At 43.0% G+C, this 17,847-nt stretch overlaps 15 non-coding genes and 2 pseudogenes across 15 annotated transcripts; all 17 read right to left on the reverse strand.

The window, feature by feature from the left end:
• Positions 1–395: 395 nt before the first annotated feature.
• On the reverse strand, positions 396–536 carry LOC134592105 (U4 spliceosomal RNA). Its single transcript, XR_010088779.1, has one exon. It is a non-coding gene; the product is annotated as a U4 spliceosomal RNA (small nuclear RNA).
• An 899-nt stretch (positions 537–1,435) lies between these two features.
• Positions 1,436–1,602, reverse strand: LOC134590807 (U1 spliceosomal RNA). Its single transcript, XR_010087678.1, has one exon. It is a non-coding gene; the product is annotated as a U1 spliceosomal RNA (small nuclear RNA).
• Positions 1,603–2,081: 479 nt separating this feature from the next.
• LOC134593153 (U4 spliceosomal RNA) lies at positions 2,082–2,222 on the reverse strand. Its single transcript, XR_010089676.1, has one exon. It is a non-coding gene; the product is annotated as a U4 spliceosomal RNA (small nuclear RNA).
• An 899-nt stretch (positions 2,223–3,121) lies between these two features.
• Positions 3,122–3,288, reverse strand: LOC134589665 (U1 spliceosomal RNA). The gene has a single exon (XR_010086706.1). It is a non-coding gene; the product is annotated as a U1 spliceosomal RNA (small nuclear RNA).
• Positions 3,289–3,763: 475 nt separating this feature from the next.
• LOC134592106 (U4 spliceosomal RNA) lies at positions 3,764–3,904 on the reverse strand. The gene has a single exon (XR_010088780.1). It is a non-coding gene; the product is annotated as a U4 spliceosomal RNA (small nuclear RNA).
• Positions 3,905–6,403: 2,499 nt separating this feature from the next.
• LOC134591610 (U1 spliceosomal RNA) lies at positions 6,404–6,516 on the reverse strand (annotated as a pseudogene).
• A 477-nt stretch (positions 6,517–6,993) lies between these two features.
• On the reverse strand, positions 6,994–7,134 carry LOC134592107 (U4 spliceosomal RNA). Its single transcript, XR_010088781.1, has one exon. It is a non-coding gene; the product is annotated as a U4 spliceosomal RNA (small nuclear RNA).
• Positions 7,135–8,033: 899 nt separating this feature from the next.
• LOC134590437 (U1 spliceosomal RNA) lies at positions 8,034–8,200 on the reverse strand. Its single transcript, XR_010087361.1, has one exon. It is a non-coding gene; the product is annotated as a U1 spliceosomal RNA (small nuclear RNA).
• Positions 8,201–8,676: 476 nt separating this feature from the next.
• LOC134592108 (U4 spliceosomal RNA) lies at positions 8,677–8,817 on the reverse strand. Its single transcript, XR_010088782.1, has one exon. It is a non-coding gene; the product is annotated as a U4 spliceosomal RNA (small nuclear RNA).
• An 899-nt stretch (positions 8,818–9,716) lies between these two features.
• Positions 9,717–9,883, reverse strand: LOC134590454 (U1 spliceosomal RNA). The gene has a single exon (XR_010087376.1). It is a non-coding gene; the product is annotated as a U1 spliceosomal RNA (small nuclear RNA).
• A 477-nt stretch (positions 9,884–10,360) lies between these two features.
• Positions 10,361–10,501, reverse strand: LOC134592109 (U4 spliceosomal RNA). The gene has a single exon (XR_010088783.1). It is a non-coding gene; the product is annotated as a U4 spliceosomal RNA (small nuclear RNA).
• An 899-nt stretch (positions 10,502–11,400) lies between these two features.
• On the reverse strand, positions 11,401–11,567 carry LOC134590808 (U1 spliceosomal RNA). Its single transcript, XR_010087679.1, has one exon. It is a non-coding gene; the product is annotated as a U1 spliceosomal RNA (small nuclear RNA).
• Positions 11,568–12,046: 479 nt separating this feature from the next.
• LOC134593154 (U4 spliceosomal RNA) lies at positions 12,047–12,187 on the reverse strand. Its single transcript, XR_010089677.1, has one exon. It is a non-coding gene; the product is annotated as a U4 spliceosomal RNA (small nuclear RNA).
• An 899-nt stretch (positions 12,188–13,086) lies between these two features.
• On the reverse strand, positions 13,087–13,253 carry LOC134589667 (U1 spliceosomal RNA). Its single transcript, XR_010086707.1, has one exon. It is a non-coding gene; the product is annotated as a U1 spliceosomal RNA (small nuclear RNA).
• Positions 13,254–13,728: 475 nt separating this feature from the next.
• On the reverse strand, positions 13,729–13,869 carry LOC134592110 (U4 spliceosomal RNA). The gene has a single exon (XR_010088784.1). It is a non-coding gene; the product is annotated as a U4 spliceosomal RNA (small nuclear RNA).
• A 2,498-nt stretch (positions 13,870–16,367) lies between these two features.
• On the reverse strand, positions 16,368–16,480 carry LOC134591611 (U1 spliceosomal RNA; annotated as a pseudogene).
• A 477-nt stretch (positions 16,481–16,957) lies between these two features.
• Positions 16,958–17,096, reverse strand: LOC134593861 (U4 spliceosomal RNA). The gene has a single exon (XR_010090282.1). It is a non-coding gene; the product is annotated as a U4 spliceosomal RNA (small nuclear RNA).
• Positions 17,097–17,847: the final 751 nt, after the last annotated feature.

Genomic DNA, 17,847 nt, shown 5'->3' on the forward strand with positions numbered 1-17,847 from the left:
AAAAAAAAAAGAAGAGCAAATAAATAATCCAAATGATAGAAGGCTAGAAAAGATTACCAAACCTCGTGGCTGATCGTTTTTTTCCTTAGCTACCAGTAATTTTAGTGCCTTCAGGTGGTTAGGTGTGAATAATTGTGCTGGATTCAGGGTGCGAAGGAGCAATTTGCATAAAGGCAAATGCTAGGCCAATGAGCCGAAGGATGGGAATTCGTAGCATGGAGTGAGAATAGTGTGCTGCCGGAAACAAATGGATTCAGTGGGAGAGAAAGGTAAAAGGGAAATGCTAAGAAGCCAGCGGAAGGAATGGTGCAACAGAGCTCAGGAAGAAACGGGAGTCACGTAAGACACGCCCTAGACATGGGGCGCCATAAACTTTTATTAAACCAATCTTTCAGTCTCCTTAGAGCCTGTCAAAAATTGCCAATGCTGACTGTATTTCAAGTCATCATGGCGGGGTATTGGGTAAAGTTTTCAATTAGCAATAATCACGCCTCGGATTGACCTCATGGGCTACGATACTGCCACTGCGCAAAGCTAACTGTTCAAGTGGGCCAGCTTTTAAGAGCTACCATGTAAGGACACTTTAAGACAGCGGTGAGAAAAAGTTCATGACCATAAGCCATTGCAAAGGATTATGGGAGGCAATATTCTAATTAGGCCCGCTTCCTCCTACAGGGAAGCTTAAACCCCAACAAATTCCTTGGTCTTCTTATATGGCATCTTGGAATGGTTCCAAACCTATAACAGAGAGTGAGGGCAACCATATCTTGCAGCAAACCTTGTACAATTTTTTTTCTCTCTTTGGAAACAGTTTTGCCAAGATTCTACTACAGCAGCCATTAGGCAGAGTACACAATCCGCTGGTCTACGTTCGTCCCCAAAGTCACACATTTCATGACTCCATCGATAGGAATGACCCTTGCCTAGCACCTGTCTTCTCTTCATCCACACTCAACAGGGCTGAAAGAACATTTGTGGTGGCTTTTTCAAAATTCCATGGTGTTCATTAGTAAGTGCTAGCGACCACCCAGCTATTCCTAAGGTTTGGTCTGATTGTCTCAAGCGGCAATTCACTGCCTTGATCCAGAAAATCTTTTTTTCCCATAAATTCAATCAAACGTTACGTTCTGTTGGAAGACGTAATATAGGTCTCCAATTCTTTATTTCTTCCATTGCATTGAAGCATACAATAAATCAAAAGAAGTCAGGATAAAAAAATGATGAAAAAAAAGCTGAAAAGTTAAAATAAAAAGTGAAATTCTGGCTTAAAACTGGTCTCCAGAAAACAAAGATAATAAAAATGATCAAGCCTAGGAAATGATTGTCGCTGCCTGCTTGATGCAGAAAGTAAGAGCCAAAGAAGACGGGTACCGTGGCTGAAATTATCCTTCGTCAGAATTGGTGAAGTTCTCTATTTTTGTCAAACAAGCAAACACAGGGGAAAGCGCGAACGCAGTCCCCCACTACCATAAATTATGCAGTCAATTTTCCCACATTTGAGGAAATCGCAGAGGTCAACTGGTACGGAGTGCAATGAACCAGCCTCACTCTGGGAGAGCCACCTTAGGGATCATGGCTATTGCTCCCCTGCCAGGTAAGTATGACATGATGGGTACATTCAAAGGCACGCCCGCTGGGAAGCCTTTCCTTTAGGCTGTGGTGAAATAATAACGCAAGTAAAAAAAAAAAAAAAAAAGAAGAGCAAATAAATAATCCAAATGATAGAAGGCTACAAAAGATTACCAAACCTCGTGGCTGATCGTTGTTTTCCTTAGCTACCAGTAATTTTAGTGCCTTCAGGTGGTTAGGTGTGAATAATTGAGCTGGATTCAGGGTGCGAAGGAGCAATTTGCATAAAGGCAAATGCTAGGCCAATGAGCCGAAGGATGGGAATTCGTAGCATGGAGTGAGAATAGTGTGCTGCCGGAAACAAGTGGATTCAGTGGGAGAGAAAGGTAAAAGGGAAATGCTAAGAAGCCAGCGGAAGGAATGGTGCAACAGAGCTCAGAAAGAAACGGGAGTCACGTAAGACACGCCCTGGACATGGGGCGCCATAAACTTTTATTAAACCAATCTTTCAGTCTCCTTAGAGCCTGTCAAAAATTGCCAATGCTGACTGTATTTCAAGTCATCATGGCGGGGTATTGGGTAAAGTTTTCAATTAGCAATAATCACGCCTCGGATTGACCTCATGGGCTACGATACTGCCACTGCGCAATGCTAGCTGTTCAAGTGGGCCAGCTTTTAAGAGCTACCACGTAAGGACACTTTAAGACAGCGGTGAGAAAAAGTTCATGACCATAAGCCATTGCAAAGGATTATGGGAGGCAATATTCTAATTAGGCCCGCTTCCTCCTACAGGGAAGCTTATACCCCAACAAATTCCTCGGTCTTCTTATATGGCATCTTGGAATGGTTCCAAACCTATAACAGAGAGTGAGGGCAACCATATCTTGCAGCAAACCTTGTACAATTTTTTTTCTCTCTTTGGAAACAGTTTTGCCAAGATTCTACTACAGCAGCCATTAGGCAGAGTACACAATCCGCTGGTCTACGTTCGTCCCCAAAGTCACACATTTCATGACTCCATCGATAGGAATGACCCTTGCCTAGCACCTGTCTTCTCTTCATCCACACTCAACAGGGCTGAAAGAACATTTGTGGTGGCTTTTTCAAAATTCCATGGTGTTCATTAGTAAGTGCTAGCGACCACCCAGCTATTCCTAAGGTTTGGTCTGATTGTCTCAAGCGGCAATTCACTGCCTTGATCCAGAAAATCTTTTTTTCCCAGAAATTCAATCAAACGTTACGTTCTGTTGGAAGACGTAATATAGGTCTCCAATTCTTTATTTCTTCCATTGCATTGAAGCATACAATAAATCAAAAGAAGTCAGGATAAAAAAATGATGAAAAAAAAGCTGAAAAGTTAAAATAAAAAGTGAAATTCTGGCTTAAAACTGGTCTCCAGAAAACATAGATAATAAAAATGATCAAGCCTAGGAAATGATTGTCGCTGCCTGCTTGATGCAGAAAGTAAGAGCCAAAGAAGACGGGTGCCCTGGCTGAAATTATCCTTCGTCAGAATTGGTGAAGCTCTCTATTTTTGTCAAACAAGCAAACACAGGGGAAAGCGCGAACGCAGTCCCCCACTACCATAAATTATGCAGTCGAGTTTCCCACATTTGAGGAAATCGCAGAGGTCAACTGGTACGGAGTGCAATGAACCAGCCTCACTCTGGGAGAGCCACCTTAGGGATCATGGCTATTGCTCCCCTGCCAGGTAAGTATGACATGATGGGTACATTCAAAGGCACGCCCGTTGGGAAGCCTTTCCTTTAGGCTGTGGTGAAATAATAAAGCAAGTTTAAAAAAAAAAAAGAAGAGCAAATAAATAATCCAAATGATAGAAGGCTAGAAAAGATTACCAAACCTCGTGGCTGATCGTTTTTTTCCTTAGCTACCAGTAATTTTAGTGCCTTCAGGTGGTTAGGTGTGAATAATTGAGCTGGATTCAGGGTGCGAAGGAGCAATTTGCATAAAGGCAAATGCTAGGCCAATGAGCCGAAGGATGGGAATTCGTAGCATGGAGTGAGAATAGTGTGCTGCCGGAAACAAATGGATTCAGTGGGAGAGAAAGGTAAAAGGGAAATGCTAAGAAGCCAGCGGAAGGAATGGTGCAACAGAGCTCAGGAAGAAACGGGAGTCACGTAAGACACGCCCTAGACATGGGGCGCCATAAACTTTTATTAAACCAATCTTTCAGTCTCCTTAGAGCCTGTCAAAAATTGCCAATGCTGACTGTATTTCAAGTCATCATGGCGGGGTATTGGGTAAAGTTTTCAATTAGCAATAATCACGCCTCGGATTGACCTCATGGGCTACGATACTGCCACTGCGCAAAGCTAACTGTTCAAGTGGGCCAGCTTTTAAGAGCTACCATGTAAGGACACTTTAAGACAGCGGTGAGAAAAAGTTCATGACCATAAGCCATTGCAAAGGATTATGGGAGGCAATATTCTAATTAGGCCCGCTTCCTCCTACAGGGAAGCTTAAACCCCAACAAATTCCTTGGTCTTCTTATATGGCATCTTGGAATGGTTCCAAACCTATAACAGAGAGTGAGGGCAACCATATCTTGCAGCAAACCTTGTACAATTTTTTTTCTCTCTTTGGAAACAGTTTTGCCAAGATTCTACTACAGCAGCCATTAGGCAGAGTACACAATCCGCTGGTCTACGTTCGTCCCCAAAGTCACACATTTCATGACTCCATCGATAGGAATGACCCTTGCCTAGCACCTGTCTTCTCTTCATCCACACTCAACAGGGCTGAAAGAACATTTGTGGTGGCTTTTTCAAAATTCCATGGTGTTCATTAGTAAGTGCTAGCGACCACCCAGCTATTCCTAAGGTTTGGTCTGATTGTCTCAAGCGGCAATTCACTGCCTTGATCCAGAAAATCTTTTTTTCCCAGAAATTCAATCAAACGTTATGTTCTGTTGGAAGACGTTATATAGGTCTCCAATTCTTTTTTTTTTTTTTTTTTTTTAAATTCTTTATTTTTATTGTGCTGTGAATGAATAACATGCAGGCTCGTGGTGCCCCAACAGCATTCCTCGTGCTTATACACAGATAATACAGTTGGTGCATTAGGATTAACGGCACATTTTTATATATGATAAAGTGATGCTGAGTAATTCTGTAGATTAGACCTTGCGAGTGGCAATAGCATAAGATTAATTTACAAGAGAGAAATAGACAGGGCTGTCATAGGTTGCTAACAGTATAACATTTTTTAAAGTTTAAACTGTAGTATGAAAATACAAGCTATGGATCATAAGATCCGGTATGTAACATGCTAAATTAACAGTGTATTAACTATTCTTAATGTACCGACAGTAAAATACAGCGTAGGTTAAACTATGAGTCAGCTGGTATGCATTTGCTAGTTGTAAGGCGTATATAGGTAATCCAGGTATCATGCTAACTGAACTTAAACTACGTGTTGTAATACTAGCTGATAGCAAGCAGGTATAATGTGTGAACACATTTAAATATAACATATTCTGACATCCAGCTGCGCATTATGAAAAAGTAATTTTCGAGCAGAGTAATACATGTTAGTTTTAGTTTTTGTGCAAGAGTAGGTAGTGTTTATGCAATCTGATTTCTAGGTAAACATGCTATGCTATGGTAGTAGGTCGTAAAAATTGCGATAGGAGTATACTGTGCATACAGGACACGAGATGGGCATGAAAACAAATCAAATGTAAGAAGCATTTGTGTCTCTTGGCGTTCAGCTAATTACAGCACTGTGAGAACGCCTGAAATCCTGCTGTGACCAGGCTGGTAGCCGGAACGCAGGTAGCTGTCGTCCTTCACCCAATACCACTGGTGTGCTTTAGTGGGTAGTCCATTCTATGACCCAGCGTGGTGCTCTGTAACAGGTGCCGGTCCTCAGCCGAGTCTGATCCGATCAGATGTATCACTGCATGACCGGAGCTCTTCTGGGCATGTTTCTGTGAGGCTGTCTCCTGTGTAACAGCACGGCGTTCAGCTATCTCCCCGGAGAGAAACAGAGCAGTGCCGCGCTGATCCGGGGTTCCTCGCTCAGGTGATCCGCCGGGGTTTAGGGGTTGCTTGGTGTCCTGGCTCCTGTGTGTGTGGGAGCGGGTGCGTGCGCCCAGGTAGCATGGTTTGGTTTCCCGCCATAGCGGGTTTTGGTGCCTGCGTGGTCGGATGGTCGCTTTGAATGCCTGAAGCGAAAGCCCATAATGGCGTCGGCAGGTTGCAGGGCGGATCCACGAGGCCACCACTCTAGCTGCTCGATTGTAGGGTATTCCCCGATCGCACAGTACTGAGCAGAGGCTCAGACAGAGTCTGTCGAGGGCCTCCAGGGGGTAAGTGGGTGCATGAGTGCCTGTGCTCTTTCCCCATGGTCTCTGTAGAGCGGCCATCTTGAAAGTACCTTAGCAGTTCAGTGCCTAAGCGACCACCCAGCTATTCCTAAGGTTTGGTCTGATTGTCTCAAGCGGCAATTCACTGCCTTGATCCAGAAAATCTTTTTTTCCCATAAATTCAATCAAACGTTACGTTCTGTTGGAAGACGTAATATAGGTCTCCAATTCTTTATTTCTTCCATTGCATTGAAGCATACAATAAATCAAAAGAAGTCAGGATAAAAAAATGATGAAAAAAAAGCTGAAAAGTTAAAATAAAAAGTGAAATTCTGGCTTAAAACTGGTCTCCAGAAAACAAAGATAATAAAAATGATCAAGCCTAGGAAATGATTGTCGCTGCCTGCTTGATGCGGAAAGTAAGAGCCAAAGAAGACGGGTGCCGTGGCTGAAATTATCCTTCGTCAGAATTGGTGAAGTTCTCTATTTTTGTCAAACAAGCAAACACAGGGGAAAGCGCGAACGCAGTCCCCCACTACCATAAATTATGCAGTCGATTTTCCCACATTTGAGGAAATCGCAGAGGTAAACTGGTACGGAGTGCAATGCCAGGTAAGTATGACATGACGGGTACATTCAAAGGCACGCCCGCTGGGAAGCCTTTCCTTTAGGCTGTGGTGAAATAATAAAGCAAGTAAAAAAAAAAAAAAAAGAAGAGCAAATAAATAATCCAAATGATAGAAGGCTACAAAAGATTACCAAACCTCGTGGCTGATCGTTGTTTTCCTTAGCTACCAGTAATTTTAGTGCCTTCAGGTGGTTAGGTGTGAATAATTGAGCTGGATTCAGGGTGCGAAGGAGCAATTTGCATAAAGGCAAATGCTAGGCCAATGAGCCGAAGGATGGGAATTCATAGCATGGAGTGAGAATAGTGTGCTGCCGGAAACAAGTGGATTCAGTGGAAGAGAAAGGTAAAAGAGAAATGCTAAGAAGCCAGCGGAAGGAATGGTGCAACAGAGCTCAGGAAGAAACGGGAGTCACGTAAGACACGCCCTAGACATGGGGCGCCATAAACTTTTATTAAACCAATCTTTCAGTCTCCTTAGAGCCTGTCAAAAATTGCCAATGCTGACTGTATTTCAAGTCATCATGGCGGGGTATTGGGTAAAGTTTTCAATTAGCAATAATCACGCCTCGGATTGACCTCATGGGCTACGATACTGCCACTGCGCAAAGCTAACTGTTCAAGTGGGCCAGCTTTTAAGAGCTACCATGTAAGGACACTTTAAGACAGCGGTGAGAAAAAGTTCATGACCATAAGCCATTGCAAAGGATTATGGGAGGCAATATTCTAATTAGGCCCGCTTCCTCCTACAGGGAAGCTTAAACCCCAACAAATTCCTTGGTCTTCTTATATGGCATCTTGGAATGGTTCCAAACCTATAACAGAGAGTGAGGGCAACCATATCTTGCAGCAAACCTTGTACAATTTTTTTTCTCTCTTTGGAAACAGTTTTGCCAAGATTCTACTACAGCAGCCATTAGGCAGAGTACACAATCCGCTGGTCTACGTTCGTCCCCAAAGTCACACATTTCATGACTCCATCGATAGGAATGACCCTTGCCTAGCACCTGTCTTCTCTTCATCCACACTCAACAGGGCTGAAAGAACATTTGTGGTGGCTTTTTCAAAATTCCATGGTGTTCATTAGTAAGTGCTAGCGACCACCCAGCTATTCCTAAGGTTTGGTCTGATTGTCTCAAGCGGCAATTCACTGCCTTGATCCAGAAAATCTTTTTTTCCCATAAATTCAATCAAACGTTACGTTCTGTTGGAAGACGTAATATAGGTCTCCAATTCTTTATTTCTTCCATTGCATTGAAGCATACAATAAATCAAAAGAAGTCAGGATAAAAAAATGATGAAAAAAAAGCTGAAAAGTTAAAATAAAAAGTGAAATTCTGGCTTAAAACTGGTCTCCAGAAAACAAAGATAATAAAAATGATCAAGCCTAGGAAATGATTGTCGCTGCCTGCTTGATGCGGAAAGTAAGAGCCAAAGAAGACGGGTGCCCTGGCTGAAATTATCCTTCGTCAGAATTGGTGAAGCTCTCTATTTTTGTCAAACAAGCAAACACAGGGGAAAGCGCGAACGCAGTCCCCCCCTACCATAAATTATGCAGTCGAGTTTCCCACATTTGAGGAAATCGCAGAGGTCAACTGGTACGGAGTGCAATGAACCAGCCTCACTCTGGGAGAGCCACCTTAGGGATCACGGCTATTGCTCCCCTGCCAGGTAAGTATGACATGACGGGTACATTCAAAGGCACGCCCACTGGGATGCCTTTCCTTTAGGCTGTGGTGAAATAATAAAGCAAGTTTAAAAAAAAAAAAAGAAGAGCAAATAAATAATCCAAATGATAGAAGGCTAGAAAAGATTACCAAACCTCGTGGCTGATCGTTTTTTTCCTTAGCTACCAGTAATTTTAGTGCCTTCAGGTGGTTAGGTGTGAATAATTGAGCTGGATTCAGGGTGCGAAGGAGCAATTTGCATAAAGGCAAATGCTAGGCCAATGAGCTGAAGGATGGGAATTCGTAGCATGGAGTGAGAATAGTGTGCTGCCGGAAACAAATGGATTTAGTGGGAGAGAAAGGTAAAAGGGAAATGCTAAGAAGCCAGCGGAAGGAATGGTGCAACAGAGCTCAGGAAGAAACGGGAGTCACGTAAGACACGCCCTAGACATGGGGCGCCATAAACTTTTATTAAACCAATCTTTCAGTCTCCTTAGAGCCTGTCAAAAATTGCCAATGCTGACTGTATTTCAAGTCATCATGGCGGGGTATTGGGTAAAGTTTTCAATTAGCAATAATCACGCCTCGGATTGACCTCATGGGCTACGATACTGCCACTGCGCAAAGCTAACTGTTCAAGTGGGCAAGCTTTTAAGAGCTACCATGTAAGGACACTTTAAGACAGCGGTGAGAAAAAGTTCATGACCATAAGCCATTGCAAAGGATTATGGGAGGCAATATTCTAATTAGGCCCGCTTCCTCCTACAGGGAAGCTTAAACCCCAACAAATTCCTTGGTCTTCTTATATGGCATCTTGGAATGGTTCCAAACCTATAACAGAGAGTGAGGGCAACCATATCTTGCAGCAAACCTTGTACAATTTTTTTTCTCTCTTTGGAAACAGTTTTGCCAAGATTCTACTACAGCAGCCATTAGGCAGAGTACACAATCCGCTGGTCTACGTTCGTCCCCAAAGTCACACATTTCATGACTCCATCGATAGGAATGACCCTTGCCTAGCACCTGTCTTCTCTTCATCCACACTCAACAGGGCTGAAAGAACATTTGTGGTGGCTTTTTCAAAATTCCATGGTGTTCATTAGTAAGTGCTAGCGACCACCCAGCTATTCCTAAGGTTTGGTCTGATTGTCTCAAGCGGCAATTCACTGCCTTGATCCAGAAAATCTTTTTTTCCCATAAATTCAATCAAACGTTACGTTCTGTTGGAAGACGTAATATAGGTCTCCAATTCTTTATTTCTTCCATTGCATTGAAGCATACAATAAATCAAAAGAAGTCAGGATAAAAAAATGATGAAAAAAAAGCTGAAAAGTTAAAATAAAAAGTGAAATTCTGGCTTAAAACTGGTCTCCAGAAAACATAGATAATAAAAATGATCAAGCCTAGGAAATGATTGTCGCTGCCTGCTTGATGCGGAAAGTAAGAGCCAAAGAAGACGGGTGCCCTGGCTGAAATTATCCTTCGTCAGAATTGGTGAAGCTCTCTATTTTTGTCAAACAAGCAAACACAGGGGAAAGCGCGAACGCAGTCCCCCACTACCATAAATTATGCAGTCGAGTTTCCCACATTTGAGGAAACCGCAGAGGTCAACTGGTACGGAGTGCAATGAACCAGCCTCACTCTGGGAGAGCCACCTTAGGGATCATGGCTATTGCTCCCCTGCCAGGTAAGTATGACATGACGGGTACATTCAAAGGCACGCCCGCTGGGAAGCCTTTCCTTTAGGCTGTGGTGAAATAATAAAGCAAGTTTAAAAAAAAAAAAAAGAAGAGCAAATAAATAATCCAAATGATAGAAGGCTAGAAAAGATTACCAAACCTCGTGGCTGATCGTTTTTTTCCTTAGCTACCAGTAATTTTAGTGCCTTCAGGTGGTTAGGTGTGAATAATTGTGCTGGATTCAGGGTGCGAAGGAGCAATTTGCATAAAGGCAAATGCTAGGCCAATGAGCCGAAGGATGGGAATTCGTAGCATGGAGTGAGAATAGTGTGCTGCCGGAAACAAATGGATTCAGTGGGAGAGAAAGGTAAAAGGGAAATGCTAAGAAGCCAGCGGAAGGAATGGTGCAACAGAGCTCAGGAAGAAACGGGAGTCACGTAAGACACGCCCTAGACATGGGGCGCCATAAACTTTTATTAAACCAATCTTTCAGTCTCCTTAGAGCCTGTCAAAAATTGCCAATGCTGACTGTATTTCAAGTCATCATGGCGGGGTATTGGGTAAAGTTTTCAATTAGCAATAATCACGCCTCGGATTGACCTCATGGGCTACGATACTGCCACTGCGCAAAGCTAACTGTTCAAGTGGGCCAGCTTTTAAGAGCTACCATGTAAGGACACTTTAAGACAGCGGTGAGAAAAAGTTCATGACCATAAGCCATTGCAAAGGATTATGGGAGGCAATATTCTAATTAGGCCCGCTTCCTCCTACAGGGAAGCTTAAACCCCAACAAATTCCTTGGTCTTCTTATATGGCATCTTGGAATGGTTCCAAACCTATAACAGAGAGTGAGGGCAACCATATCTTGCAGCAAACCTTGTACAATTTTTTTTCTCTCTTTGGAAACAGTTTTGCCAAGATTCTACTACAGCAGCCATTAGGCAGAGTACACAATCCGCTGGTCTACGTTCGTCCCCAAAGTCACACATTTCATGACTCCATCGATAGGAATGACCCTTGCCTAGCACCTGTCTTCTCTTCATCCACACTCAACAGGGCTGAAAGAACATTTGTGGTGGCTTTTTCAAAATTCCATGGTGTTCATTAGTAAGTGCTAGCGACCACCCAGCTATTCCTAAGGTTTGGTCTGATTGTCTCAAGCGGCAATTCACTGCCTTGATCCAGAAAATCTTTTTTTCCCATAAATTCAATCAAACGTTACGTTCTGTTGGAAGACGTAATATAGGTCTCCAATTCTTTATTTCTTCCATTGCATTGAAGCATACAATAAATCAAAAGAAGTCAGGATAAAAAAATGATGAAAAAAAAGCTGAAAAGTTAAAATAAAAAGTGAAATTCTGGCTTAAAACTGGTCTCCAGAAAACAAAGATAATAAAAATGATCAAGCCTAGGAAATGATTGTCGCTGCCTGCTTGATGCAGAAAGTAAGAGCCAAAGAAGACGGGTACCGTGGCTGAAATTATCCTTCGTCAGAATTGGTGAAGTTCTCTATTTTTGTCAAACAAGCAAACACAGGGGAAAGCGCGAACGCAGTCCCCCACTACCATAAATTATGCAGTCAATTTTCCCACATTTGAGGAAATCGCAGAGGTCAACTGGTACGGAGTGCAATGAACCAGCCTCACTCTGGGAGAGCCACCTTAGGGATCATGGCTATTGCTCCCCTGCCAGGTAAGTATGACATGATGGGTACATTCAAAGGCACGCCCGCTGGGAAGCCTTTCCTTTAGGCTGTGGTGAAATAATAACGCAAGTAAAAAAAAAAAAAAAAAAGAAGAGCAAATAAATAATCCAAATGATAGAAGGCTACAAAAGATTACCAAACCTCGTGGCTGATCGTTGTTTTCCTTAGCTACCAGTAATTTTAGTGCCTTCAGGTGGTTAGGTGTGAATAATTGAGCTGGATTCAGGGTGCGAAGGAGCAATTTGCATAAAGGCAAATGCTAGGCCAATGAGCCGAAGGATGGGAATTCGTAGCATGGAGTGAGAATAGTGTGCTGCCGGAAACAAGTGGATTCAGTGGGAGAGAAAGGTAAAAGGGAAATGCTAAGAAGCCAGCGGAAGGAATGGTGCAACAGAGCTCAGAAAGAAACGGGAGTCACGTAAGACACGCCCTGGACATGGGGCGCCATAAACTTTTATTAAACCAATCTTTCAGTCTCCTTAGAGCCTGTCAAAAATTGCCAATGCTGACTGTATTTCAAGTCATCATGGCGGGGTATTGGGTAAAGTTTTCAATTAGCAATAATCACGCCTCGGATTGACCTCATGGGCTACGATACTGCCACTGCGCAATGCTAGCTGTTCAAGTGGGCCAGCTTTTAAGAGCTACCACGTAAGGACACTTTAAGACAGCGGTGAGAAAAAGTTCATGACCATAAGCCATTGCAAAGGATTATGGGAGGCAATATTCTAATTAGGCCCGCTTCCTCCTACAGGGAAGCTTATACCCCAACAAATTCCTCGGTCTTCTTATATGGCATCTTGGAATGGTTCCAAACCTATAACAGAGAGTGAGGGCAACCATATCTTGCAGCAAACCTTGTACAATTTTTTTTCTCTCTTTGGAAACAGTTTTGCCAAGATTCTACTACAGCAGCCATTAGGCAGAGTACACAATCCGCTGGTCTACGTTCGTCCCCAAAGTCACACATTTCATGACTCCATCGATAGGAATGACCCTTGCCTAGCACCTGTCTTCTCTTCATCCACACTCAACAGGGCTGAAAGAACATTTGTGGTGGCTTTTTCAAAATTCCATGGTGTTCATTAGTAAGTGCTAGCGACCACCCAGCTATTCCTAAGGTTTGGTCTGATTGTCTCAAGCGGCAATTCACTGCCTTGATCCAGAAAATCTTTTTTTCCCAGAAATTCAATCAAACGTTACGTTCTGTTGGAAGATGTAATATAGGTCTCCAATTCTTTATTTCTTCCATTGCATTGAAGCATACAATAAATCAAAAGAAGTCAGGATAAAAAAATGATGAAAAAAAAGCTGAAAAGTTAAAATAAAAAGTGAAATTCTGGCTTAAAACTGGTCTCCAGAAAACATAGATAATAAAAATGATCAAGCCTAGGAAATGATTGTCGCTGCCTGCTTGATGCAGAAAGTAAGAGCCAAAGAAGACGGGTGCCCTGGCTGAAATTATCCTTCGTCAGAATTGGTGAAGCTCTCTATTTTTGTCAAACAAGCAAACACAGGGGAAAGCGCGAACGCAGTCCCCCACTACCATAAATTATGCAGTCGAGTTTCCCACATTTGAGGAAATCGCAGAGGTCAACTGGTACGGAGTGCAATGAACCAGCCTCACTCTGGGAGAGCCACCTTAGGGATCATGGCTATTGCTCCCCTGCCAGGTAAGTATGACATGATGGGTACATTCAAAGGCACGCCCGTTGGGAAGCCTTTCCTTTAGGCTGTGGTGAAATAATAAAGCAAGTTTAAAAAAAAAAAAGAAGAGCAAATAAATAATCCAAATGATAGAAGGCTAGAAAAGATTACCAAACCTCGTGGCTGATCGTTTTTTTCCTTAGCTACCAGTAATTTTAGTGCCTTCAGGTGGTTAGGTGTGAATAATTGAGCTGGATTCAGGGTGCGAAGGAGCAATTTGCATAAAGGCAAATGCTAGGCCAATGAGCCGAAGGATGGGAATTCGTAGCATGGAGTGAGAATAGTGTGCTGCCGGAAACAAATGGATTCAGTGGGAGAGAAAGGTAAAAGGGAAATGCTAAGAAGCCAGCGGAAGGAATGGTGCAACAGAGCTCAGGAAGAAACGGGAGTCACGTAAGACACGCCCTAGACATGGGGCGCCATAAACTTTTATTAAACCAATCTTTCAGTCTCCTTAGAGCCTGTCAAAAATTGCCAATGCTGACTGTATTTCAAGTCATCATGGCGGGGTATTGGGTAAAGTTTTCAATTAGCAATAATCACGCCTCGGATTGACCTCATGGGCTACGATACTGCCACTGCGCAAAGCTAACTGTTCAAGTGGGCCAGCTTTTAAGAGCTACCATGTAAGGACACTTTAAGACAGCGGTGAGAAAAAGTTCATGACCATAAGCCATTGCAAAGGATTATGGGAGGCAATATTCTAATTAGGCCCGCTTCCTCCTACAGGGAAGCTTAAACCCCAACAAATTCCTTGGTCTTCTTATATGGCATCTTGGAATGGTTCCAAACCTATAACAGAGAGTGAGGGCAACCATATCTTGCAGCAAACCTTGTACAATTTTTTTTCTCTCTTTGGAAACAGTTTTGCCAAGATTCTACTACAGCAGCCATTAGGCAGAGTACACAATCCGCTGGTCTACGTTCGTCCCCAAAGTCACACATTTCATGACTCCATCGATAGGAATGACCCTTGCCTAGCACCTGTCTTCTCTTCATCCACACTCAACAGGGCTGAAAGAACATTTGTGGTGGCTTTTTCAAAATTCCATGGTGTTCATTAGTAAGTGCTAGCGACCACCCAGCTATTCCTAAGGTTTGGTCTGATTGTCTCAAGCGGCAATTCACTGCCTTGATCCAGAAAATCTTTTTTTCCCAGAAATTCAATCAAACGTTATGTTCTGTTGGAAGACGTTATATAGGTCTCCAATTCTTTTTTTTTTTTTTTTTTTTAAATTCTTTATTTTTATTGTGCTGTGAATGAATAACATGCAGGCTCGTGGTGCCCCAACAGCATTCCTCGTGCTTATACACAGATAATACAGTTGGTGCATTAGGATTAACGGCACATTTTTATATATGATAAAGTGATGCTGAGTAATTCTGTAGATTAGACCTTGCGAGTGGCAATAGCATAAGATTAATTTACAAGAGAGAAATAGACAGGGCTGTCATAGGTTGCTAACAGTATAACATTTTTTAAAGTTTAAACTGTAGTATGAAAATACAAGCTATGGATCATAAGATCCGGTATGTAACATGCTAAATTAACAGTGTATTAACTATTCTTAATGTACCGACAGTAAAATACAGCGTAGGTTAAACTATGAGTCAGCTGGTATGCATTTGCTAGTTGTAAGGCGTATATAGGTAATCCAGGTATCATGCTAACTGAACTTAAACTACGTGTTGTAATACTAGCTGATAGCAAGCAGGTATAATGTGTGAACACATTTAAATATAACATATTCTGACATCCAGCTGCGCATTATGAAAAAGTAATTTTCGAGCAGAGTAATACATGTTAGTTTTAGTTTTTGTGCAAGAGTAGGTAGTGTTTATGCAATCTGATTTCTAGGTAAACATGCTATGCTATGGTAGTAGGTCGTAAAAATTGCGATAGGAGTATACTGTGCATACAGGACACGAGATGGGCATGAAAACAAATCAAATGTAAGAAGCATTTGTGTCTCTTGGCGTTCAGCTAATTACAGCACTGTGAGAACGCCTGAAATCCTGCTGTGACCAGGCTGGTAGCCGGAACGCAGGTAGCTGTCGTCCTTCACCCAATACCACTGGTGTGCTTTAGTGGGTAGTCCATTCTATGACCCAGCGTGGTGCTCTGTAACAGGTGCCGGTCCTCAGCCGAGTCTGATCCGATCAGATGTATCACTGCATGACCGGAGCTCTTCTGGGCATGTTTCTGTGAGGCTGTCTCCTGTGTAACAGCACGGCGTTCAGCTATCTCCCCGGAGAGAAACAGAGCAGTGCCGCGCTGATCCGGGGTTCCTCGCTCAGGTGATCCGCCGGGGTTTAGGGGTTGCTTGGTGTCCTGGCTCCTGTGTGTGTGGGAGCGGGTGCGTGCGCCCAGGTAGCATGGTTTGGTTTCCCGCCATAGCGGGTTTTGGTGCCTGCGTGGTCGGATGGTCGCTTTGAATGCCTGAAGCGAAAGCCCATAATGGCGTCGGCAGGTTGCAGGGCGGATCCACGAGGCCACCACTCTAGCTGCTCGATTGTAGGGTATTCCCCGATCGCACAGTACTGAGCAGAGGCTCAGACAGAGTCTGTCGAGGGCCTCCAGGGGGTAAGTGGGTGCATGAGTGCCTGTGCTCTTTCCCCATGGTCTCTGTAGAGCGGCCATCTTGAAAGTACCTTAGCAGTTCAGTGCCTAAGCGACCACCCAGCTATTCCTAAGGTTTGGTCTGATTGTCTCAAGCGGCAATTCACTGCCTTGATCCAGAAAATCTTTTTTTCCCATAAATTCAATCAAACGTTACGTTCTGTTGGAAGACGTAATATAGGTCTCCAATTCTTTATTTCTTCCATTGCATTGAAGCATACAATAAATCAAAAGAAGTCAGGATAAAAAAATGATGAAAAAAAAGCTGAAAAGTTAAAATAAAAAGTGAAATTCTGGCTTAAAACTGGTCTCCAGAAAACAAAGATAATAAAAATGATCAAGCCTAGGAAATGATTGTCGCTGCCTGCTTGATGCGGAAAGTAAGAGCCAAAGAAGACGGGTGCCGTGGCTGAAATTATCCTTCGTCAGAATTGGTGAAGTTCTCTATTTTTGTCAAACAAGCAAACACAGGGGAAAGCGCGAACGCAGTCCCCCACTACCATAAATTATGCAGTCGATTTTCCCACATTTGAGGAAATCGCAGAGGTAAACTGGTACGGAGTGCAATGCCAGGTAAGTATGACATGACGGGTACATTCAAAGGCACGCCCGCTGGGAAGCCTTTCCTTTAGGCTGTGGTGAAATAATAAAGCAAGTAAAAAAAAAAAAAAAAGAAGAGCAAATAAATAATCCAAATGATAGAAGGCTACAAAAGATTACCAAACCTCGTGGCTGATCGTTGTTTTCCTTAGCTACCAGTAATTTTAGTGCCTTCAGGTGGTTAGGTGTGAATAATTGAGCTGGATTCAGGGTGCGAAGGAGCAATTTGCATAAAGGCAAATGCTAGGCCAATGAGCCGAAGGATGGGAATTCATAGCATGGAGTGAGAATAGTGTGCTGCCGGAAACAAGTGGATTCAGTGGGAGAGAAAGGTAAAAGAGAAATGCTAAGAAGCCAGCGGAAGGAATGGTGCAACAGAGCTCAGGAAGAAACGGGAGTGACGTAAGACACGCCCTGGACATGGGGCGCCATAAACTTTTCTTAAACCAATCTTTCAGTCTCCTTAGAGCCTGTCAAAATTGCCATGCTGACTGTATTTCAAGTCATCATGGCGGGGTATTGAGTAAAGTTTTCAATTAGCAATAATCACGCCTCGGATTGACTTCATGGGCTACGATACTGCCACTGCGCAAAGCTAACTGTTCAAGTGGGCCAGCTTTTAAGAGCTACCACGTAAGGACACTTTAAGACAGCGGTGAGAAAAAGTTCATGACCATAAGCCATTGCAAAGGATTATGGGAGGCAATATTCTAATTAGGCCCGCTTCCTCCTACAGGGAAGCTTAAACCCCAACAAATTCCTTGGTCTTCTTATATGGCATCTTGGAATGGTTCCAAACCTATAACAGAGAGTGAGGGCAACCATATCTTGCAGCAAACCTTGTACAATTTTTTTTCTCTCTTTGGAAACAGTTTTGCCAAGATTCTACTACAGCAGCCATTAGGCAGAGTACACAATCCGCTGGTCTACGTTCGTCCCCAAAGTCACACATTTCATGACTCCATCGATAGGAATGACCCTTGCCTAGCACCTGTCTTCTCTTCATCCACACTCAACAGGGCTGAAAGAACATTTGTGGTGGCTTTTTCAAAATTCCATGGTGTTCATTAGTAAGTGCTAGCGACCACCCAGCTATTCCTAAGGTTTGGTCTGATTGTCTCAAGCGGCAATTCACTGCCTTGATCCAGAAAATCTTTTTTTCCCAGAAATTCAATCAAACGTTACGTTCTGTTGGAAGACGTAATATAGGTCTCCAATTCTTTATTTCTTCCATTGCATTGAAGCATACAATAAATCAAAAGAAGTCAGGATAAAAAAATGATGAAAAAAAAGCTGAAAAGTTAAAATAAAAAGTGAAATTCTGGCTTAAAACTGGTCTCCAGAAAAC

The sequence above is a fragment of the Pelobates fuscus genome, chromosome 2 (assembly GCF_036172605.1).
Source record: "Pelobates fuscus isolate aPelFus1 chromosome 2, aPelFus1.pri, whole genome shotgun sequence".
In the NCBI taxonomy this organism is placed as follows: Eukaryota; Metazoa; Chordata; class Amphibia; order Anura; family Pelobatidae; genus Pelobates; species Pelobates fuscus.